The sequence below is a fragment of the Neopelma chrysocephalum genome, unplaced genomic scaffold (genome assembly GCF_003984885.1).
Source record: "Neopelma chrysocephalum unplaced genomic scaffold, ASM398488v2 Primary Assembly neopelma1_89, whole genome shotgun sequence".
In the NCBI taxonomy this organism is placed as follows: Eukaryota; Metazoa; Chordata; class Aves; order Passeriformes; family Pipridae; genus Neopelma; species Neopelma chrysocephalum.
In genome coordinates this window covers 874,161-898,790 of record NW_020897751.1, presented here as the reverse complement: position 1 = coordinate 898,790, position 24,630 = coordinate 874,161, and the positions used below count along the sequence as shown (strand labels likewise).

Below are 24,630 nucleotides of genomic sequence, written 5' to 3'. Positions count from 1 at the left end.
CTGCAGCCCCCAGAGCTGGGGGTCCCAGAGCTCCCCAGAGCTGCAGTCCCCAGCCTGGCGGTCCCAGACCTGCCCTGGGATCAGCTGCAGCCCCCAGAGCTGGGGGTCCCAGAGCTCCCTAGAGCTGCAGTCCCCAGGCTGGGTATCCAAGAGCTCCCCTGGGATCGGCTGCAGCCCCCGAACTGGGGGTCCCAGAGCTCCTCTAGGATCGGCTGAGCTGGGGGTCCCAGAGCTCCCCTGGGGTCGGCTGCAGTCCCCAAGCTGGGGGTCCCTGAGCCCCCCAGGGCTGAGCAGACCGCAGCTTCCCAGTCGCCCCGGAGGCCGAGGGGCCCAGATCCCCCCGGTGCGCGGGGACCGGAGCTCCGCCAGCCCCGCCGAGCGGACCGGAGCGCCGCCGGAGCCGCCGGGGCTGCGGGGGCCAGGGCTCCCCTCGCACTCCCCGGGGCTGCGGGGGCCGCCGCCGGGCTGCGGGGCCGGAGCCCCCCGGGACGCGTCCTGCCCTCGGGCAGCGGCCCGTCCCCGCTGTCCCCGCTGTCTCCGCTGTCCCGTCCCGCCGCCACCCCCGGGCCTGCGCCGGCCGCTCCGCCGGCCCCGCGCTCGGGCTGAGGCCGCTGCCTCGCTGCTCACTCACCGTGCGGAGCCGCGGCTCGGTGCGGGTCGGTGCGGCCACCGTGCGGGCGGCTCCCCCGGGCGGCTCCAGCCCCGTGTCCCGTATCCCGTGTCCCGTATCCCGTATCCCGTGCCCCGTGTCCCGTGCGGCGGCCGCGGGCGGGGCGGGCGGCACCGCGCCCACGTGACCGCCGTGTCATCCCCGCCGCCATCTTGTGTCTCGTCAGTTGCCGGCGCGAGCGCTGCGCCCGAAAAATCGCCTTCCCGAAGGGATTTAAACCCCCCCGCGCTGCTCCTTAAAGCCTGGGGCACCCGGGGAAAGGCCGCTCCTCGGTGTGGAAACTACTGTTTGACAGGATCACAGAATCAGATCCCAGCCCATGGATCCCCCCTGTGCCCGATGCCCCCCTTGTCCCCCAGCCCAGAGCACTGAGTGCCAAGGCCAGGCCTTCCTGGGACACCTCCAGGGATGGGCACTCCAAACCTCCCTGGGCAGCCCCTGCCAAGGCCTCACCACCCTTTCCAGCAACAAATTCCTCCTCCTGGCCAACCTGAGCCTCCCCTGGCACAGCTGGAGGCCGTTCCCTCTCCTCCTGTCCCTTGTTCCCTGGGAGCAGAGCCCGACCCCCCCCGGCTCCCCCCTCCTGTCAGGGGGTTGCAGAGCCAGAAGGTCCCCCCTGAGCCTCCTTTTCTCCAGGCTGAGCCCCCCCAGCTCCCTCAGCTGCTCCTGCTGCTCCAGCCCCTTCCCAGCTCCGTTCCCTTCCCTGCACACGCTCCAGCCCCTCCGGGTCTCTCCTGTTGAGGGCTCAGAACTGGACACCCAGGTGTGTCCTCAAAGAAGGCACCTTGAACCTTCCTGAGCATATGTAGCCCCCCTAAAACATTAAATTCCAGCATCAGTGTGGCTTAATCAGAGCAGCTGTGGCATAGGAGGGGATCAGGAGTTCACCTACTAAATCCAGCTGGCATCTTTCCAGTACCTGAAGGGAGCCTACAAGAAAAATGGAGAGGGACTTTTTACAAGAGCATGTAGTGACAGGACAAGGGGGAATGGATTCAAACTAAAAGAGAGTAGGTTCAGATTCGATATTAGGAGGAACCTCTTCCCTGTGAGGGTGGGGAGGCCCTGGGTTGCCCAGAGAAGCTGTGGCTGCCCCTGGATCCCTGGAAGTGTCCAAGGCCAGGTTGGACAGGGCTTGGAGCAACCTGGGCTAGGGGAAGGTGTCCCTGCCCATGGCAGGGGGTGGAACAAGATGAGCTTTAATGTCCTTTCCAACCCAAACCATTCGATTTATTCTTTGATTCTGTGATCCTGGCAGAGCTGGGCCTCCTCCTTCAGGAGGTGAGGTATGCTCCATGCTGGCACAAGAAACCATTCCCTTGGGATACAGGGTTGGGGCGAGCACATCCTGCCCTGAGATCCATGAGTCCAGAGTGTACAGTGTTGGAGCAAACTCTAATATCTGCCTTTATTTCACTTTGCAGACACTTTTGTTTACCTTCTTCATCACAACATCGAGAGCTCTGGAGATGTGAGAAGTCAGCTGTTATTAATAAAATCTTAGTTAACATAAAATCACCGGACAGTTTAGCTTGGGAGCGACCTCTGGGTGTCACCATCTCCAGGTAGAAAGAGGTTCAACTTTTGTTCCATGAACACTAACACCTTACATCCTATTTCAAACCTTGCATTCACAAATTGTGACCTCTAATACAAAAAATAATAAACCAGTGGCTTTTTTCCCTGCAAGAAGGTCACAATCATTTTGTGGTACCCACAGAGAAGATTCCTGCGTGTGCTGAGCCTGGTTTCCTGCAGGGCTGTTCCCCAGCGTGGGAAGATCCGCAAGGTTTGATTAAAAGTTTTCCCCTGTTTCACTCGTTATCTCACCAACGTGGTTCCTCGCCAGCAGATCCCAGAGATAACAGAGCTACACATCCAGCTACCCCTCTCCCAGGCATGGGAGGATGAGAACACACATGGGAGGGGCTGGATGTACCAGAGTGTTACAGTAACATCGGGCAGGAGACAGTTTTTGCTGATCTTGGCATGTAAACATAAAAAATCTGAAAAAAAACCTCATTACTTATCCCGATCAACAAGTGATTACAGACATTACCCAAGCAAAATTAAGAATCAAGCTTGAATAAGTAGTGATTTATGCACTGGAACAGGTGAAACACAATGGCCCTCTGTAAGCTGTCAAATCCTGCACCTTCTTAAAAGGCAGTTGAGCCATTCGGAGGGAAAATGCTCTATAATAAAACTCAAATTTAAAGCCAGTGGGAGAGTTATTATTTTGAGATCTGCCACGACCTGCAGCTCATCACAGTTTTTCATCAGGGCTGATGAAAAGGGGAGGAGTTTTGTTTGACCTCAGGATCCAGGCACAGCTTTCACCCTGTGCAAACTGCTTGGTAGTTGGGAAGGGAAATGCAGGTGGAAGAGGATGGCTTTGGAGAAGATTACACTGGACTTTTCTTCCCGGCAAATCGTTTGCAATGTGTTTTTTCCCCTGGTTGTCTGAGCACGGCACTCATGGGCTAAATATAAACGTGTCTTTTCCATCTGAAAAGGAAAACAGAGTCTGAGCATGGTATTGGCCACTATTTTCCCACTCTTTGCTTGGCGTCTCCTGGAAGTCATCATGGAAATGAGTGAGAAATGCAGGTGCCCAGTTGGGTCACCCAACTTCAGGGCAGTGCTGAGCCAACCATGCAGGAAGAGGAGGTTTGGGCTGGACCAGAGCCAGAACTCCGTGATCTTCTCCCAGAGCACAAGAAAGCACCTTGTGAACCCTCTGAGCTACCAAATATTGCCTTAACCACGAGATTCCAGAGAGGCCAAACCCCACATGTATCCCCATCACAGCTTGCCAATGACTCCTCTCCTGCCCTAGTCCTGGCAGGTCCTTTCCTCCCCCTCACTTTTGTTGCCACATTGTTTTCAGTTCAGTGGCTTCATCTCTTTTTGGGTTTGTGGCTGAAGACAGTCCAGGCACTGATGACTTCGATTCTCTCCTCCCTGAAGAAGGATTTATTTGTTTCTGAGTAGGTTTAACCCCAGCTCAGTTCTGGTTTTTCCCAAGTTGACCAGGCTGGCTTCCGGGAGTCTGGTTGCACCAGGAAGGGTTTAGGAATAGGGAATTGGGCCAGCTCACCTCCCCCTGCAGGTGCTGAGCACCCATCCACCCACAAAAGGCTTGGGGGGACTGACAATCCCAATCCCCATTTATCTTTCCATTTGCTCCCCCTGTGTGATGCCATCCAGCCATGGATGTTCCTAGCAGGGTTCCTGCTTTTCGGCAGGGCTCTGTTTTCTCTCTGACTATCATTTCCTGCCATCCCATCTTACTAATGCTCTAATAGGATTAATGTTGCTGAGGCTCCCCCCGGGGGAATGGTACAATAAATCCCCCCTTTCTGGGGTTGTTCCCCCACTATGGGCATTTTCCAACAAATAATATGAACCTGAAGTCTGTGCAAATTGATTCCCAGGGAGCCTGACCTCTCTGTTGGGAATGACAAAGGGCCATCCAAGAGGCTTAGAAATAGCTGTCCTGGGCTGCTGCCTGGGCTTAATCCTGCTGAGCCACTTCTCTCCCTGAAAACAACCTTTCCTGCCCGGCTACAACCAGTCCCCAAGTGCCAAGGGTGGGGGAGATGCCACGAGTGTGCCAGCACCAAGGCCACGTTGGACAGGGCCTGGAGCAACCTGGGCTAGTGGAAGGTGTCCCTGCCCATGGCAGGGGGTGGGACTGGATGGGCTTTAAGGTCCCTTCTGACCCAAATGATTCCATGATTTTATAAATATCATTTTGGGGACTTCCTGCAGGACAGAGGTGCCTGCACGGGGAGGGGATGAGCCACACTGCTCAGCTGGGGTTTGATTATATCAATTAATCAAAATCAATGTACGTGTGAATGGATCAACAGTAAAATGCTCATAGATCACCATCATCAGGCTTCGATCAATAATTCATAAATTAATGATTTTGCACTTGAAGAGATGATTTTGTTTAGAAAGGATACATTGGCTATTAGCACACTGATACTTTATTAATGAAGTAATATTAAACTAACTTAAATAAAATTCCAATAAGCATTTTACCACGCTCACCGTAGGTACATGTCTCAGTGCAGCCATGACCCTGTACCCAGTCATTGATACCATCACCTGATGACATCATTGCCTCACTGATGATGTTTATGACATCAGATGAACACCATTTCTGTGGGTTGTGTAATTTATTTAGTGCCTTCGTCCATGCCACCATTTAACACCAAATGGCATCGTCAGCTCGGTGCTTTTGTGATGCCCTTTTGGTATCATTTTGACCCCACGTGACATTATTTAGTCAGAGTTTTTACACCAACCCTGATGTCTGATGGGGTTTTAAAAGCCTTAGAAATAGAAACAGCGATAAAGGTCGCTCCAAACTGGTGCTGTCCCACAGGGCTTTGTCCCTGGCCCCTGATGGTGGCAAGTGGTGTTAAGAACACGGCAGCAGAGTGAAAAATAAGAATTAAATACCTGGTGAATGGAGACAAGCAAAGGGCACATTGAATCCACGTTCCATGGCTTTAAGGAGCTGCAGAGCAGGGCTCTTCTGCAACAAAAATGGGAAAAGAGACCAAAATACCTGTTTCCAAAGGATGGAGGAGATTCCAGTTCAGCTTCTTTATTATTCAAGCAGTGATTAATGGGGAGGTGACGTCATCCTCTCAGATCAGCAGTATCAGCCAGTGATCTGTTGCAGACAAACAGCATTATAGATGCAGGGCTGTCGAGTTTTCCTCCTGTTCGTTTCAGATCAGTGGGAAAATGCGTAAACTCATTTCTTTAATTAATCCGGTTTTAATGGCTGATTGCTCCTGATTAAAATAGCACGTGTCTTCAGGGGAAAATGCGTCAAAGTTGGAAGTAAAACGAGAAGCTCTTAACAGAGGGAGGGCAAAAGCCATTTCCCCACTTAAGAAGAGAGTAAAATGAAAAAGAGATGTGGTAAAAGAAGGAAGCAAAGACAATTCCAAGGGGAAAACAAGCCAACAGTTCTCACTATAGGACCAGTGGGATTCCCAGAGGCACAGGCTGTCACTGCCTTGCCCAGAGGATCCCTCTTGGAAGTGCAGTGTCCAGCTGCTAACGCGGTTTGCTGTGCTTCTTAGGGAAAAAAGCTGTTTTCTTTCCAGAAAGTGCTGTGTCTCCTGGAAATGGTGGCTCCCAGGCTTTTTGTACCCCTCACCTCCTTTTCTCCATCACCTTTGGCTCCAGCACTCCGTGCTGCCTCCTCTTCCAAGGAGCGAGCACCTGCTCCCCACCAAGCCTGTCAAAACTCCTCAGGACAGTCCCCAGCACCTGTTTATGGAACAGATTGATTTAAACGATGGGTTTTAACACCAGCATGTGCTTTCCATCCCTCCCAACAGGGAGGAGCATGGCTGTTGGAGTGCCACCCTCTCCGTGTTGGAGGGTCTCAAGCAGTAGGAGGGGACAGGGACAGCAGTGTTACACCAGGGGACAGGGACAGCAGTGTTACTCCAGCAGCTCGACAGGGTCATTATCTCCATCCTCCTGCGTGCTGTGGTATGAGTTTGGATCTGATTTGCTTGGAAACTCCTATAGAAACTGCACCTCACATGCTGCAGCCCTTGATTTTTCCCACCGTGCCAGTGCTGCTTGTTCCAAAAGCTTTTTCTCCCACCCCTGACATGAACTGTAAATAAATAAACGTAAAGGTGGGTGTGGATTGTTGCTGTGCTGCCTGTCTCTGTGTGCCTTTTTCCTTGGAAAACCTGTGCTTATCCCCAGAAGGGTTTTGCAGGCCCTCACCTGCACTAGCAGGGCTCGGGTGATCCTGGAGCGGAGCCGACCCGCTCCAAGCTGGCATTGCCACATCCTCCTCCTCCTCCTCCCTGCTCAGGCAGGTCCAGCAGCCCAAGAGACATTAATTATGGAATTGTTAAAGCTCAGTTACCTCTCCAGGCAGGAGTTAGAAGAAGGAGAAAAGCCTGCTCTGGGAAATCAGCAGCACCAGGGTGGGGTTTCACCTGTGCTGTGTCTCTGCAGTGACTCGGGGAGCCCCATTGAGCTGCCAGCTTTCAAAAGAGAAGATTGCCTTGCATTCACTTTGCCAGCAGGGTTATTCTCCAAGCAGCATGCTAAAATGGCTTTGTAAATGCTCCAGGCTGAGTTAGCAGTGTGGCAGAGGCTGGGAAGAGGCAGATTTCTTGCAGCAAAAGGTGTAGCAGTTAATGTTGTAAGAAGACGAATGGGAACTGGGTGCTTCACAGAGGCAGCAGCAGTGAAGTCCCTGCCCCATCCTACTATAGCCTTTCAGGAATTCCCTGAATCCAACTGCTAGGACTAGTTCTCAGCCAGCATGGAGCTCTCCACTCTCCAGCAAGTCCTGGAGATGGTCACCTCGACACTGATGTCCCCAGATGTGCCATTACAGGCTGAGGTACCTTGGGGTGGGGGTCTCTGGTCCATCCCCGCTCCCAGCTGCAGCAGGTCCCTGGTGGCTGTGTTGGAGTGAGTGGTGACATCCCAAGGATGGGGATCCTGCATGGGGATGGGCTGTTTCCTTGGGAGCAGCTGCTGTTTCCAGCTGCTGCAGCTGTGCCAGAGCCTCAGGGGCTCAAACTGTGCCCCTCCAAGCAGAGTCCATCCCCAATGTCTCCGAGATGTCTTTGGGCAGAAGGAGGTGCCACTGGATCCCCCTTTGCCTCCTCCTCTGGTTGAGGAAGCCCAGCTCCCACAGTCTCTCCTTGCTTGCCCTGGCTGCCACCCACCCTGCCAGGGTGTCCCTAGGCTTTGGAGATCCCTTGGAGCCCCAGACTGGTCCCAGTATCCATCTGGGGCCTTCCTGGTGTGGAGCAGGAGGATGTGCTCCCCGCTTAACCTGCCACCCACCTCATGCCAAGTTGGAAAACAGGGTGATGCCTCCAGATCATCTTCAAGTCACTGGGAAAGCCTGTCTGCAGTGAAGCTGTGCACAGGTCCAGGGCTGTCCCCCTGTGCCAGGCCACTGAGCTCCAGACAATGTCACCTCCACGGCATCCAAGCAGCAGGAGCAAAAGGACACATGGAGGCTCCCAGTCAAGCTCTGTGTGGTCTGTGCTGAGCCCAGAGGTGTCACCCAGTGACAGCTCTGCTTCCTGCTCCGTCCTGGGAGCTGAGCCCCGAGGCTTTTTCGGGTCACACCCTGTATTTGTCCTTCACCTCACATGGTTTTGGGAGCTGCCATTGCCAAGTGGTTTGGGGATTTTGTCCTCCTGTGGTGCTGGCACCCGGGGAGGACACAGGTTTCTTTCCTAGGCTGGATTTTCTCAGTTTTCCCTGTAGGGGCAGCAGTTGCCTTTCAAGCCAGCCTAAAGGAAGAAAAAACTCTGTATTTTAAAAACTAATTCCTGATCCCAGTGACTGCAGCTCTGATAATGGGACTAACATCAGCATGAGCTTCTACTAAGTGGGTTTAGTAGTTATCACGTTCAACTCAGTGCCTAAAGCTGCTTAGTGATTTGTGTCCTGTGTCACCATGCCAGCTCTATTCCTCAAATTAGAATAAGGACTATAAATCAAGCCTCCTTTTAAATAATAATAATAACAAAAACAACAACAACAGCAATAATAATAACAATAATAATGATAATAATAATATGGTTGTCCTGACTGAGTGCAGGCACTAGTCTTGCCCTGCAGTGGAGATCTCCAGAGCCCCCTTCCCAACCCACTGCTGTCATGCAGCAGTCCAGGGGAATTAAGGACATGTTATTAGGGAAAGGTTCTTCCCCCAGAGGGTGGTTGGCACTGACCAGGCTCCCCAGGGCACAGCACCAAGGCTGCCAGAGCTCCAGGAAGGTTTGGACAATGCTCTGAGGGACAGGGTGGGATTGCTGGGGTGTCTGTGCAGGGCCAGGAGCTGGACTGGATGATCCTTGTGGATCCCTCCCAACTCTGGCTATTCTGTGACTCTGTCTTTAAAACAGAATAAAATCTCTGTCTGGATCCCCTCATACCTTTCAGGGAAACACCAGATTCTCCTAAAACAGATGGAAATCCTCTTACCAGCATGATAAAGATATAAAATCAGATAAATCTATAGGCCACCAGTTTCTCCATGTGAGGACAAGGATCAAACATTATTCCAGCTTCAGTGCTTGTACAGTTTTTCCTGTAACAGCCTCTAGATACAAAAATCTAATGCTGCCTTTAGGAAGAAAGGAAAGGAGGAGAGAACCTGATGCTGAGGTTCTCATTTTGATGGCAAATGTTGGTAACTTGAAGGTTTAACACCAAAATCCAGGTGGAGCTCACATAAATTACTTGAGGAGAACTCCAAAATAGTATAAACCGTATAAAACATAAGGATACAACTTCCTCACTCTGTAGAGCCCTTCAGGGTGGTTGCACAATTTATCAGTGCAAAAAAAAAGTCATTTACACCTTTGCTAAAGCAAAAAAAAAGGCACCTCAGAGCTCCTTGTTCCTGTGGGTGGTTCAGGCACTGCTGGGGCTCAGGCCCCCCTGGCTGGGGCTGCGAGTGCCTCTCAGAGGAGGCACTGGCAGAGGGTTTGCGGGAAGGAGGCGGGAGGTGGAGCAGCTCCCATGGAATTCCGCAGGAGTTTCGTGCCGCCGCTGGTCGGACGTGTCAATCCTATTAGCTGGGTTAGCCATGGGTCACAGCACAGGGGCTGGGGGTTGAATGTGTTTGTTCTGCAAATTGGGCTAATACTGTGAGACCATAAAAGAGGATGTGTAACGTGTTTGGCCTCTTGCTGGTATCTGAGATCACAGCGTAGAAGGTTTCCTTGAAACTACGTTAGCTTGGACCTAATTTTAGGCTACCTTACAGCTAGGAAAGACTTAAATGTCATTAATAATGGCCACCATCTTTTTAACATTTAATACATCATAAATCATAGCAAAAAAATTTTGCTCTTGATTTGGAATGAGGGAGTTGGAAAAAAATTAAATCTGAATAAAATCGAGTTGGCCAAGGCAGGGGATTCCTCCTGGAGGGTGCTGTGCCACCAGGTAACCTGGCAGGCTGAGCTGAGTGTATTCATGGAGGTGGCATCACAAGAGGTCATCTAAAGCTCAGGTCAACACAGCAGCCTCCTCCTAAAACAAGCTCTCGCTGGATGGGCTGTGCTGAGGTTCAGATCCAGAGCTGGGATTGTCACCTGGCTGTGCCAAGCGCCGTGACCAGGGCGGTGGCTTCCCTGTCAGACATCCTGGCAACCATTTTCTTTGCTACCCTCACTTTTATGGTGACACTGCTGTTGTCTGTTGCCTCTGTCCTGGCTGGAAACAGCAGTGTGATGCTTAACCATGGCTGGGTGTGATATCATTACTGTCCTTGGTGCAAGAAGGAGATATTAGACATGATTAATAAAATGGCTCATCCAGACTCACCCCCAGTTCCACACCCCTCACCAAGTGCTGCCAATGTCCTTCAACACCCGCTTAAACACACAGCAGTGACAACACAGGGCTGATGATAATGGTCCTGAGCTGAGCTCTAAACCAGGGGAAAGCTGTTTCCAACTGAGTGTTTCTGATGCAGGAAGGATGTTTGATGTAAATGTTGGGAGAATAATTCGTGTTGGGCATGTATATGAATGCAGATGTGATTTGGATGGCAGGCACAGGACGTTTAGAAATGGAAATCTCATTATCCTGACAGTAATTCAGGACTATTACTGGGGAGCTTAGGGTCTTTAATCAGTAACACTGTATTAGCATAACAGAGTTAATTGAGATAAAGTAAAAGATGCTGATTAAAGAACATTTTTCTCCACCTAAGCCCTGCTACCTGCTGTATCCAAACACATCAGTGGGCCAAGTCCTACCTCTGATTTGCTGATCCCTTCTCCTTGTCCCCGAATCAAGGTGAGCACAGGTGGGTTTGCATCCTGCCGGAATCACAGAGCATTCTGAGTTGGAAGGGACCCACAAGGATCATCGAGTCCCACTCTTAAGTTAATGGCATGTACTGGCATCTTTAGCTCCATCTCACAGCAGAAGAACCTGGGACAGCCTGGATTAACACCTGCACATCTTGTACTGACCTGTAGAAGTCGTGATGTCTCACAGGGGACACGGGCAAGGCAGGGGACAGTCCCTGGGACTGTAACTGAGAGCAGGGACACTGCTGCACTGGGTTTGTTCCCTTATAAAGGCCCTTCTCTGGCTTATTTTAAACCCCACTAATCCTGAGGTGACAATGGCTTTCTTATCTCTGTGCCCTGGGGGTGGTTCTGCAACCAGTGTGGCTGAGCTCAGCAAAGGGCTGTGATTCAGAGAGCCAAATTCACCATTGCCAAGATTTCCTTGCCCTGGGTAGGAAGCCTGGCTGGGAGCTTGACCTGTCATTTCTTTCCTTTTGCTGCCACCTGAAGCCTTTCTTGGATGTTGTCTGAGATGGTCCCTGAATCCTTCTCTGCCCAATGCTCAGGCCACAGCCATACTCCAAAGATCCAGCTCCCACCACACTGGTTTCACTCCTCTGTGCCCCAGAGCCACTTTTTACCGCTGAAGAGATCAAAGACACCTCGAGATAAATCTCTTGTTTAGCTGCAGTTTGTCCTGGAGTTGTTGGTTTGGGAAGGTCGTTGGGTTCCTGTGTGGCCAGGCACTCCTGTGAGGTCTCCTGGTCACGATAGCACTCAGCCATCTCACCCAGGTCAGGCTTAGTTCATCTCCTTGGGAAAAGTGGCCCTTAACTCAATCTTTCTCTTGGTGGTGACCACACAGCTGTGCCTTTGAGTTGAGTACAAGGACTCCAGTACCAGCTCTGTCATCATGGGTCCAGCTGCCCTCAGCTCCTTCTGGGCTCTCCCAGTAACCTCTTATATACCCTTTGGAAAACAGCTTAGCATTCCCTTCTAGATCCCTTCCTCCTCCCTTTGGAGACAAGAGCTGCATGTGGACCCATTGCCATCTCCACGGAGAGCACAGAGCAAACTGAAGCAATTTTGCTGACTCCTTTCTGTCTCAAGAAATACCTCCTTTTGTTTGTTTGTCCCTAAATCCTTTGAAAAGGGGCGTTTAGAAAGGACTATTCATCTCCTTTGGGTGACCCCAGTGTGTGTAGTCCATAAAGGAATGGCCACAGGGAGTCAGATGCGAAGGCCCTTACGGCTCTGCCGGTGGATACGGAGCACAGAGCTGCTGCAGCGAGACCTTCTCACAGGTTCTCTTAGTGTTCAACAGCCCGTGGTTACTTCCAGCTAAAAATAACATGCTCTAAGGTCTTGGAAGAATTATCTGGCTCCCCTATGCCTGAAGAAGCGCTGACTTTGTGTGTCAGCCCGAAGTTGTTCTCGGTGATGAATTAGCCCTTGTTCCGACCGCACGCTGTAATGGGCTCCCTGGCTCTGCCTGCCTCGGGAGCCAAGGGCCACTGTGCACTCAGGAGTCAAACACACAGTGCTTTCAGCTGGGGAGAGAAAACCTCCAAGGGGAGATCTCCAACCCTGGCTGCCATAATCAAAGCTTTTGCAAAGGGTGTTTTCCTCGTGCAAAGTTACGTAGGAGCTCAAAATCGTAATGGCGCGATGGTTTCAGATGCAAACACCGTTGATCCTTATTAAAAAAACAGCTTGGAAGAACACATTTGGTCATTAGCAGGAAGATTTATGATGGCTACAGGAACTGCAAAAGGATATTTGGGCTGCCATCAGCAGCTTTGGTAGGAACAAAAGAGCCCAGGCAGGATCTTTAAACACACAGACCATTAAACACACAGACCACAAGTGTTTTGTTCTGTGTCTATTTAAATCGGAGTAAAAATACACCGACAACAGAAGGAACAGATTGACTTCTAAAATATTCCATGAGATAAACAACAGCTTTGGCTAAGTCCAAATGAGGGATTTTTACCTCATGAAAAGTCTGAACAGTCCTGGAGCTCAGGGGTTTGTAAGGGTGGCACAAGCCACTGTTTCAAATGAGCTGTTTTGTAAACTTGCAAAAATAGGCAACGTCTGTTTCACAGAATCACAGAATCTGGGATGGTTTGGGTTGGAAAGAACTCTAAAGATCATCTGGTTCCACCCCCTGCCATGGGCAGGGACACCTTCCACCAGCCCAGGTTGCTCCAAGCCCCGTCCAACCTGGCCTTGGACACTTCCAGGGATCCAGGGGCAGCCACAGCTTCTCTGGGCAACCTGTGCCAGGGCCTTCCCACCCTCACAGGGAGGAATTTATTCCTAATATCCAATCTAGACCTGCTCTCCTTTAGTTTGAGTCCATTCTCCCTTGTCCTGTCACTACACTGCTTGTAGTCAGATGATCTGCTTCAGCCCCAAAGTTTAGCTGGAGTTTCTCAGGCTGAAATTATAGGGAAGCTAAACCAGAGGTTTTATGAAAAGAACAAGCTGCAACCTCTCCGTGGAAGAGGGAATATTTTACAGTTAGCGAGAAGAGCCAAGTGTCACCTCTTTTTTATTTTAATCTTATTCCAACCCCGTGATTTCCCAAAAATAGACTCACTCACCGGGAACGTCACGTTCATCTCGATTCAGCTAATGATATTTATACTTTTATATTGGATAGGATTAATTTTCCTATCCTGTTAATGCAGCATGTGATTATTAAATACCTTTACCACATGCATAGACATATATTTTCTGTGTCAGAAAGGGAAGCAACTGGCATTTTAAATGACTGAGTGATAATTGTAGGTGGCTGTTTTCCATAATGGTTAAGGAATTCCTTTCAAGATGATAAATGGTTATAAGACTCCTTTTTACACAAAATGAGTTCACAAGTGAATGCATTCGACAGTCACGGATTGTGGGTCTCCTGGAGAACATTTCCACCCCTCAAAGGTGTTAATGTAGTGAACATGTGTAACAGCACATTATGGAGGAAAGGTATGGAAACTTCCCAAATGATGGGTTTGGGTACTAACACATTGTACAACTAATGCTACAGCTCAGATCTGGCCAAATTTCAATGAGGCTTATTTCTCACCTGCAGCTAAAGAAGTGCAGTCAGTGCCTGAGCAAAAGGGGATCCAATGACAAGCAAAGTAAATTATTATCCTGGCATTTTAAGTAAAAGGTTTTACAAAATCAATACACGGCCCTGCACTGTTAACATATCAACTGCAGAAGTTAATTCCAACGAGGGAAATCTGCCAAAAGAAAAGATTTTATCCTGACAGGAGTGAAAGAAACACAGACATTCAATCAGGGTAAGTGTCAGGAAAGCCAAGAGAAATAAGAGCTTTGTTCTACACAGCACTGTTTCCCCAGTCATAAAAACACTGATTGAAAGAGAGACCCTGCTGCTTATGAAACTCTGAAGTCTGACTTCAAGGCTCCTGAACAGCCCAGCCCACTGATGATTTTCATAGCTCCCTGCTTTCCACACGAGGCTCAAAGGCATTCCCAGACCAGGACACGGCAGCACCATTTCTCCAGCCTCCTTCTCTCTATGCCCATACCCCAAGCACTGTTGTCATAGTGGGCAGCACTTTTCAACCCTGTATAAAGAAGAGTAAATGAATTTACCTTAATGAATGGTAAACCCAGCCCACAACTCTCTTTTCCTTTATCCAAGCTCAAAGTGTTGCTGACACGCACTGATTTGGAGGGGCAAGCAGACAAAAGTTTTTAATTTGTTACTCCAGGCTTCAATGGGGAAGTTAAGGATTTTCCAGACAAAAGACTAAGACTCGGCTAACCCCAGCTGAATGCCTCTTTCTGTTCATTTGCCTTTTGTGCTGTAACTGCTAACGGTGCTAAAAGAAAGAGCCCAATGACTGACGTGCCCCTTCATCCCTGTTATACAAATCTGTGCTCGGAAACGCAGGCAGGATCAGCTGAGCTCTGGGCAAAGCTGCAGAGCAAAACAACATCTTTCCTCTGCAAAGCTCTGTTTGCCACCAGTCTCAGCCTGGCTTTGGGTGGGGAAAAACCTTTCCAAAAGCATTCGTGGGTTAAATGCTTTGTTGGCAACCCACACTGCCTGGAAAACATAAAACCAGCTCGACACGTAAGGGCCAGAACTAAACAGACTGTGAGCACAGAGAACAGATTTCAGTCAGTTTGAGTGTGAGATTTATTGGCTGCACCCTCAGTGAGTGTGCAGGCAACACCAAGTTGGGTGGGAGCGTTGATGTGCTGGAGGGCAGGAAGGCTCTGCACAGGGAGCTGGACAGGCTGGATCCCTGGGCTCAGGGACAACAAGGCCCAGGGCCGGGTCCTGCCCTTGGGTCACACCCACCCCTGCAGCTCCAGGCTGGGGCAGAGGGGCTGCAAAGCTGGGAAAGGCCCTGGGGGTGCTGGTGACAGCGGCTGGACACGAGCCCGGGTGTGCCCAGGGGGGCAAGAAGGCCGAGGGCCCCTGGGCTGTGCCAGCCATGGTGTGGGCACAGGCCCAGGGCAGTGCCCTCCCTGTGCTGGCAATGCTGACGGACCTCGAGGGCTGAGCCCAGTGCTGGGCCCTCAACAGGAGAGACCCGGAGGGGCTGGAGCTGTGCAGGGAAGGGAACGGAGCTGGGAAGGGGTTGGAGCAGCAGGAGCAGCTGAGGGAGCTGGGGGGGCTCAGCCTGGAGAAAAGGAGGCTCAGGGGGGACCTTCTGGCTCTGCAACCCCCTGACAGGAGGGGGGAGCCGGGGGGGGTCGGGCTCTGCTCCCAGGGAACAAGGGACAGGAGGAGAGGGAACGGCCTCCAGATGTGCCAGGGGAGGATCAGGTTGGCCAGGAGGAGGAATTTGTTGCTGGAAAGGGTGGTCAGGCCTTGGCAGGGGCTGCCCAGGGAGGTTTGGAGTGCCCATCCCTGGAGGTGTCCCAGGAAGGCCTGGCCGTGGCACTCAGTGCTCTGGGCTGGGGGACGAGGGGGGCATCGGGCACAGGGGAGACTCCATGGGCTGGGAGGGCTTTTCCAGCCTGAATGATTCAGGGATTCTGTGACAACTGGTCTGGACTGCCCTTGCTACCATAACCATGATGTAGTTTTGGCATGGCTGCAGACTTTGGGGAGGACAGAACAAGCACCTGTCTTCAGCTTAACACCAAAGGGACTAGGAGTTCATTTTGATGTTTGCTTCTCCTGTTGTGTGAGGGTATTAGCAAGTACAATAATTTCTTTGGCTTCCTGATGCCTCACCATCTCTCAGATCTAGAGGAGATGAAAGGTAAGCTTCACAAAACAAGGCAGTGAAGAGCACACAGAGAAGAAAAGCGAGCCAGCAGTGAGTTGTTACCTCCTGTGGAAAAAATAAAGTGGCAAAGTTAACTAGTCCAGATAAGAAAGAAATTTTGAATGGCATTTAAATTGCCTCTAAACTTCTTAAAATAAATATCTATAAAACAGCTTCTTACATCCATTGGCAGATAAAAGTTAACGTGGCCTTGGTTTTTCTAAGGGTAATGTAAAAGAAAATAAAAACTCTGAGCAGCAATAAAACATGTAGAAGGAATTGAAAAGCAGTAGCACAAGGATAATTTTCTGCCTTAGGATTAGGAGAAATGTTACCAGACAACATTTTGTTTACTGACTCTATTAAAAAGGTGCCTTGGTCATGAAGAAAATCTGTCTTAGATGACTGTTGTAATTTTAGAAAGCTGCTGACCAGCCGTGACTGTACATCTGCTGAATAACTTGGCAAACTGCCCCCGTTTCCAGTTCTTCACCCTGAATGATTTAACAAGATGTGGCTTTGAATGCAGCGTGATACAGTTGGATTTGTTTCGTGCCAACTCCTGACACGGAGTTTTTCTGAAGCTCTTTCAGAGCTCCTCTGTCCCTCTTTTCTGCGGGGGGTGGATATCCCTGGCCAGGGGAAGTCACGCTAGCGGCGTTGTCACTACAACAGCCCTGATGTCTCGGGCAAAAAGTTTGGTCATAAAAGCAGGCTTGAACCTCTGGCTGGAAGCAGAGTAGGACCAAAAGCATCCTGTCTCACCCAGCTCAGTATCTCCCATCAGTGGCAGGCAAACCAGTTCCTCCCTCTCACCGAGGAAGTTAATCTTGAAGTTTATCTTGCCAAGCTTATCTTGAGGCCAGCTGGGTCACTGACTGCTGGAAGACTGTTACCAAAGCTGCTCTGTCCAGATGAGAATCTTCCTCATGTCCAGCCCATGTTCACTCATGTCCAGTTTGCACCCGAGTGCCCTCTTGTAAACTGTGCACCACCCTGGCAGCGCTTCCCTGCCATCCTGCATGTGGGTGGCTGTGGCTGTGGGTGCCCGTGCTGTGACCCAGGCAGTGCCACAGTGGGGAGTGTTAATCTCTCCCTGTCTCCACTGATAATGTCCTCCCTGTTGAACCTCAGCCCATCTCTGACTTGTTCTCTCTAGTGGGTCACTACTGAGCTTTGTGCTGTCAGCAGACTTAGTTATTATGGCCTTTTTTGGCCATCCAGGCCCAAACCTGGTCTGACAGAACCATACAAAAAAGAATGACACTGGACTAAATAGTTAATTAATTGCTCTGGTCAGTTTGTGGGATCACAGAATCATTGAGGTTGGAAAAGACCTCCAAGACCATCGAGTCCACCTTGTGCCCGATGCCCACCTGGTCCCCCAGCCCAGAGCACTGAGTGCCATGTCTGGTCCTTCCTTGGGATGGGGACTCCAAACCTCCCTGGGCAGCCCCTGCCAAGGCCTGACCACCCTTTCCAGCAACAAATTCCTCCTCATGGTCAACCTGAGCCTCCCCTGGTACCACCTGAAGCCATTTGCTCTTGTCCTGTCCAGTTCTTTCACTGTTCTGACCAGTCCCTTGCATTGAGCATGTTCAAATCTTTGAGTTTCTTTCTGCCTGTTATTTGGTGAAAGTACAATCCAGAAATTTTCCTTTTCCATATACAGAGCACACATCCACATTGTGCAGTGTCTGTCCTCCTCTTACTTACCTGGAAAGAGAAACTGCTATTATTTATTTTTAGTCTTGGAAAGCCCAGCTTGGCTGGATTTTGAGGCTTTCTGAATTTATCTCCGCGTTTTTGACATTCCAACCCATTCCACAGCCTGACTGTTTTGCTGTGTGGGGTCACACTGCTCAAGAACTGGAAGGGCCTGACATGCTCCAGAAAGACAACCACATAATTATGGGGTGGCCAGGCTGACAGAGTTGCCCACACAGGGTGAAGCCACACTGCAAGACTAGAAACTCTGCTTGCAAAGAGGCCAAACCACTCGGGATCCCCTGAGGTTTCCGTGTTTTCTGGGAGAACAAGGCATGTGACACACAGCCTCCTTAGGACATGGCTGTGCCTCTGGAGCCATTCCCCACAGCAATCAGGTGGTGGCTCTGCCCTCATTACAGGCCACTTACATGAACAAAAAGTGGCAACCAAAAGTATTAGGAGATGGTTCCTCTCTCCATTAGGACAGAATGGATGAGATCTGGATTCAACCCTTTTTGCAGAAAGCAGTAATTATCAGAGCATGTGTCATTCCTTTTCCAGTTCTCTGACTGCCAACCAGAATGTGCCATCAGGTAAGGCAAAGCCCCTTGCTTTCCCTGGGAGCAGTGAACGTGTTCCTGCTCTCTGCTCACAAACACAAAGGGCTCCCCAGAAGAGCAGAAAGTGCCTCTGAAGAGCCCACACTTCCGAAGAAGCAGCAGGGACCTGGCAATGTCCCCAGATCAAAGCAGTTTTGCACCCAAGGTACAAAAACATGCATCAAAGGGAGCCCCACTCTGCTGACATGGCTTTGCACTGGGCTGAGATGTGATGCCAACTGACAGAGGATCAACAGCCTGGGTTTCTGGATGCCACCATCTCGCCCACCAGCAGCAGCAACTCAGCTGTGCTTGCTAAGCACAAACACAAGCTGCTGCACGTGAGCCAGGGAAGTCCTCGTGGGAGAAATAAAAGCAGCTCAGTTATTGATGCTACAAAGTGCACAAGAAACCCCCAAAGCTGCTGTGCTGGTGCACCATCTCCAAGTGTGAAGGTGTGACCCAAAAGCAGGCTGAGTTGCTCCAAGCCCGCACCCTCCACCTCCTCTGAGTCTCCACCACACCCCTCCATCTTCCTGCCCCTCTTTATGCCAGATCAGACTCCCATCAGCTCGCCTCTGCCCTGCCCCACCCCTCCTGCCCAGGCCCAGATCCAGAACACTGCCACTCTCCTGGAGATCACACCTGGGCTGCTGGCTGGGCAGCATGTCTGCAGCAGTCATCTGCTTGAGTAAGATAAAGTTGCGTTGTCTGGAGGATGCATTTTGGATCTTGTTGGTTTTGCTTTCTGCCTTCAAAGCTGGGAATTCACTTGCTTAGGGAGAATAACTCAACAGCAAAGGAATCAAGGACAGGTTTTGCTCTGAGCCCACGCCTTGGTCTGAAGATGACACCCAGCAGAGTGTCCCAATAGCAGCACTCCCAAGTGTCTGACTTCCCTGCTCCTTTGGGACTGCAAAGCTCAAAGGCTGACAACAACTAACAGGCCAAGTGCTGGGTCAGGAGAACCCCCGGGATCAATCCAGGCTGGGGATGAGCAGATGGAGCAGCCCTGGGAGAAGGCCCTGGGGGTGCTGGTGGGGCAGAGGCTGGACCTGCCCCGGCCCAGAAACCCCCCGTGCCCTGGGCTGATCCCCCAGCGTGGGCAGCAGGGCAGGGGGGGATTCTGCCCCTCTGCCCCTCAGGGGAGACCCCCCTGCAGAGCTGCTCCAGCCCTGGGAACAGCACAGCAAGGACATGGAGCTGCTGGAGCCAGTCCAGAGGAGGCACCAAGATGATCAGAGGGCTGGAGCAGCTCTGCTGGGAGGAAAGGCTGGGAGAGTTGGGACTGTTCAGCCTGGAGAGGAGAAGGCTCCAGGGTGATCTAATTGCAGACATAAAATTACCTTCCATGACATGAAGGGACCCTGCAAGAAAGATGGAGAGAGACTATTTCCAAGGGCCTGGAGTGCCAGGACAAGGGAGGATGGCTTCCCCCTGACAGAGAACAAGGTTAGATATGGGAAGAATGGGATATTGGGAAGGAATTCTTCCCTGTGAGGGTGGGGAGGCCCTGGCACAGGTTGTCCAGAGAAGCTGTGGCTGCTCCTGGATCCCTGGAAGTGTCCAAGGCCAGGTTGGACGGGGCTTGGAGCAACCTGGGCTAGTGGGAGGTGTCCCTGCCCATGGCAGGGGGTGGGACTGGATGGGCTTTAAGGTCCTTTCCAACCCAACCCATTCTATAATTATTTCTTCTCCTAAAACCACGGCTGGCCACCAGAGAATAAGGAATGGCTGAAAACCAGCAGGAAGAGATCTTTGCTTGGAGATCCGTTCCTTGAAAGTAAAGGAATGAGGTCGCATGGGAAAGAAAACAGAACACAAAATTAGAGGGCGACACCTTTTCCTCCCTGGACCATGTCATTGATATCACTGGGGTTTAAGGCGTTATACAGAGAGCTGAAACCTAGAACCACTCCTGACTTTTACAGTTCTGTAGGATGGGAATTACCCCAAGGCTCAGACTGGCCACGGGAGCAGTTTCTTCACTCCTGAGAAGACCAGGTAATAGCATACACTCAGCCAGGGATGCAGTAAAATATGTTTTTTTGTGCCCTTTGACTGCTAAAGAAATATATCACCATTAATTGCAATTACAGGCCACCAAAGCACTGAGGAGCAGGAAGGATTGATAAGAAAAAAGGTGCTTTCATAAGAGGTTGGTGTATTAACTTTCTTGGTCATTTGGAATGTAGCTTGGGTGGGAAATGGAGGCACCTCTATGGAAAATCCACAGATGAAGCAGAAATAAAGAACTTGTTCAGGACAGGACTAATTTGACTGCACTCTCTGTAAGAGAACAAAAAAATGCTACTGAATGGAAATGTGAGTCATGAACTAACCACCCTCAACATCACCACACTTGAAAATGGAAAGAAACAAAAAAGATAAAGGAGAAAGGGAGAGAGAACAATCTGGTAATGTTGCATTTGGAACAGGCATGTTTGTAAATGCTTTTGGTTTCTAATTTAAACACAAACAAGAATGAAAAAGGAAATGACAATACTTGTGAAGGATGAAAATGGTAACATGGCTGTTGTGTAAATGCTTTGTTCGTAGTTTTGGGATATGAACTGGACTTGTCCTGACTCATTATGGAGTGATATCTTATTAATGAGATTATCCATGTCTTAACAGATACACAGAAAAAAATCCTGTGAAACCATTCAAATGACATAACTGAACAATTTAATGTTCAAATCAACTTAGGACAGTATTTTCTGAAAACTGCACTGTAAGCAGTTCCATGCTGGTTTTGTTGTAACAGATGACGTGCTAGGAATTATTGTGGTAGATGTGCCTAATATAAACTATGGAATTATGTTGGAGTATTTGCATTTTATCCCCTCTGGACCTGTGTTCAACCTGAAATCCAAATTCCTTCTCTGTGCTGGGCTTGAAACGCTTACTTACCAATTTAGTCCAGCCTTGTAAAATTATAAAGCCCCTGGAATAATTTTTGAGGAACCATTTAAATCTAAAAGACCCACACTAAACAAATGATAAAACCAGTTTTGTTTGTCTTACTGATCCTGAATTATCAGTTTTATAGTAGTGTCCTCTTTTTTAAAACAGTAGACAGTGTTTAGTTTCACCTTTGTGCACAAACTGGGGTTTAACCTGAGCCCTTCCCAGCACAGCTCCATGAGCAGTGAAATGCATGTGCAGTCATTAAGAGTTTGTTTACCTGCTCGATGTGCTGGCAATTAAAATGAGGTGCAATGGGGCTTCCACCTCTGCACTGGGGAGATTGTCCTCTGAATCACCATGGAATTTGCTCCCTCTTCCTTCACACCCTTCAGTGTGGCTCACACACAAGGGTCTTGTGATAAAATCCCCAGCAGAACAACCGAATGTGTTACCTGTCAAGTGAGATTAATTTGAGGACAGCTGGTGGTATTCAGACATCACAAATCCAACCCTGTATTATCTTTATGAAACAAACGGCACAAAATCCCTCCTGTCCACAGTTCTTGCTCTATACCCTGAAAGTTGCCATTCTGCTTGATAAGATGTAACCTTTCACACACTACAGAGGGTCAAGCCAAAGCCTCCAACAAGATAATTTAGTTTGCAGTCTGTACTTTTCCTTTCCCAAAGCCAGCAGGAAACGTGCCAAGTAGCCCTGCACAGTATCACTGGGAGACGGCTAAGTCTGCTTAGCTTTGAGAGCCCATAACTTTGCCCAGAAGCTTTAAAACTTACTTATTCCCATATTTTCTACCATGAAAATTTATTTATTCAGTGAAAGTTGTCAACTGTATAAGCAACAGCCTGACTGTGTAGGCAGGGAGTAAAATCTGACTGTATAAAACACAGGTCTCCCCAGGACATCCTGTGGGCCAAAAGCTAAGCCTTTCTCATGAGACTGGAGATGTTTTTCTTAACAACAAGCCTCGTTTTTTGCTACAGATAACTCTGTTTCCTTAGCTACAAACTGTTACCTATTTAGAAGTGAGGGTTTATGTGAAAACGGGTATAATCAGCACTGGGGATGTTTTGCTTATGCTTTTGCCCAAATGGTTTTATAACCTGATGTGTCACCAGTGTGCTCAGGCTTTTCCACAGGATGACTCTTTTTATTCTTTGCTTTTCTAAGCCTTTCTAAGCTTTTCTGGATAGATTATTACAATGCCTTCATTCCATGCTGCCAGCGATGCCACGGGGTGTGATTGAGTATCTGCAGGGAGGGGGCAGAGGATGGAGCAGGCTCTGCTCGGGGGGCCCCAGCAATGGCACAGGAGGAACGGGCAGGAACTGATGCCCAGGAAGTGCCACCTGGACACGAGGAAGAATCTGTGCAATGACCAAGCACTGAACAGGCTGCCCAGAGAGGATGTGGAATCTCCTCCCTGGGGATATTCCAGAGCTGTCTGGACACACTCCTGTGCTGTGTGCTCTGGGCTGGCCCTGCTGGAGCAGGGAGGTGGCACCAGGTGCTCCTCTGTGGTCTCTTCCAGCCTGACCCAATCTGATCCTGTGATTATTACCAATACTGGTGGCTCTCTGGATACCTGTCCTGGCTGGAAGCATCCCTGGCTGCAAACTTTGTGCTCCCACTCGTTTTTCCACTGCTCCATATTTCCACCTGTTCCTGCTGGGAACAAAAAAAAACATGTTAAACAAAGTTGGACTCCTCTGAGGAGGCTCAGGGATGTGTCTTATCGCTCTCTGCAACTCCCTGACAGGAGAATGGAGTTCCCTTGTTCCCTGGGAGCAGAGCCCACGGGATAGGACAAGAGGAAACAGCCTCAAGCTGTGCCAGGGGAGGGTCAGGTTGGACAGGAGGAGGAATTTGTTGCTGGAAAGGGTGGTGAGGCCTTGGCAGGGGCTGCCCAGGGAAGTTTGGTGTCCCCATCCCTGGAGGTGTCCCAGGAAGGCCTGGCCGTGGCACTCAGTGCTCTGGGCTGGGTGATAAGAGGCAAATCAGGCACAGGTTGGACTCGATGGTCTTGGAGGTCTTTTCCAACCTAAATGATTCTGTGATTCAATGATCCATACGGATCACTTCCAACTCAGGATATTCTATGATTCTATTGAAAAAGCCACATGCCCCTGCAGCAGTGACACACAGTCCCCTCACAGCATCACTACCTGTATTTTGAGCGCAATCCAACTGCTTTTTGGCAAAAAGGGGGCCAAAAACACCCTTGAAAGCCCTTTCTTGAGTTAGCTTACCCATGTTGGAGAACAAAGTGGGAAGCTGCAGCCTCTGGCAGCATTCCTGGTTTGGGATGAAATTTTATCATGGAAAAGCACAAAGAAAGAGAGCGTGCTGACTTTTTAAAAATCTATCTAAGCCAAGGCTTCTCTGATGCTGGAGATAGGCACATCTTATCTGAAGTTTTCACAGAACTCTGAGAAACAGAGATAGCTCTAAAGTTTACTTCCACATCCCCACTTGCCCAGCTTCCATGGCCTAGGTCCAGGGTTTTGACTGAGGCTTATGTCTTAATATTTAGCTAATTTAAATGCTAATTAGACTAATTTGTTGAATAAAACATGATAGGGGTTCCTTAACAAGTTTCTGCTACTGCTTTACATCAGAGAGATTTTCTAAAACAGGACACCAGGGACAGCACCACATCTGTTACCAGCCAAACAAGTTGGATTTTCTGTAATCCTAAATATATTGCAGAACTGCAGGGAAGATGGAGGAGCAGTGTTAAATTTTTGAGACCTAGCACATCTGGGACGTAGGAGCCCATCTGCTTCATGGGGTTTGCTCTGAGTTTTATACGCAAAGAAAACGTACCTTTTCTCTGCCTCTCATTCCTTACTGCAGTCGATCCAGTTGTTCTGCCTGCACAGAGAAAATAAACCTTTCCCCTCACGTCTGATACTGCGGGTAAACCTCTATGGGTTTACGGAGCTCCGTGCAGTCCGTGAGGCTCCACAGAGGCAAAGGAAGTACAAAAATAGGCCTGACGGGTCATGGCTCCCCTCAGGGGTCCCGCCACTCCCTCGCCGGGGGCGAGTGTCCCGGGCTGAGGCGGGCGAAGCCGTGAGGGGACAAGACAGCTCTGTACGAGGCCCCGGGCTGAGGAGCAGCTCCTGAGGCGGGTGAAGCCGTGAAAGGACAGCTCTGTACGAGACCCCGGGCTGAGGAGCGGCTCCTGAGGCGGGTGAAGCCGTGAAGGGACAGCTCTGTACGAGGCCCCGGGCTGAGGGGCGGCTCCTCAGGCGGGTGAAGCCGGGAGGTGGGCGGCTCTGCTTCGCTCCGCCGGAGTACGAGACCCCCGGGCTGAGGCGTGTGAAGCCGTGAGGAGAAGGCTCCACTCCGCCTGGGCACGAGACCCCCGGGCTGAGGCGGCCCGTGAGGGGGTGGCTGAAACCGTGAGGGGTTGGCTCGGCTCGGCTCCGCCTCGGTACGAGACCCCCGGACTGAAGCGAGTGAAGCCCTGAGGGGGCGGTTCCTTCACCTGGGCTGGGGCGGTCCCGGGGGAGGGTGCAGCCCTGAGGGCGTGGCTCCGCTCCTCCCGGCTATAAGTGTCCCGGGCTGGGGCGGTGCCTCCCCCGGGTGAAGCCGTGAGGAGGTGCCGCCGCTCCGC

At 50.5% G+C, this 24,630-nt stretch overlaps 1 protein-coding gene and 2 long non-coding RNA genes across 3 annotated transcripts in view; 1 reads left to right on the top strand and 2 right to left on the bottom strand.

The window, feature by feature from the left end:
• Positions 1 to 736, bottom strand: part of SGMS1 (sphingomyelin synthase 1) — an 86,768-nt gene extending 86,032 nt beyond the window's left edge. The window contains exon 1 of the mRNA XM_027692853.1: positions 632 to 736. The gene's annotated coding sequence lies outside the window, so the exon portion shown is untranslated. The remainder of the gene's footprint in view (positions 1 to 631) is intronic.
• Positions 737 to 1,892: 1,156 nt separating this feature from the next.
• LOC113972225 lies at positions 1,893 to 2,487 on the top strand. The gene is made up of 2 exons (XR_003535808.1): positions 1,893 to 1,956; positions 2,095 to 2,487. It is a non-coding gene; the product is annotated as an uncharacterized LOC113972225 (long non-coding RNA).
• A 6,090-nt stretch (positions 2,488 to 8,577) lies between these two features.
• On the bottom strand, positions 8,578 to 22,705 carry LOC113972224. Its single transcript, XR_003535806.1, has 3 exons — positions 22,594 to 22,705; positions 21,267 to 21,441; positions 8,578 to 8,786 (listed from the first exon to the last, which is right to left on the bottom strand). It is a non-coding gene; the product is annotated as an uncharacterized LOC113972224 (long non-coding RNA).
• Between the last annotated feature and the right edge of the window lie 1,925 nt (positions 22,706 to 24,630).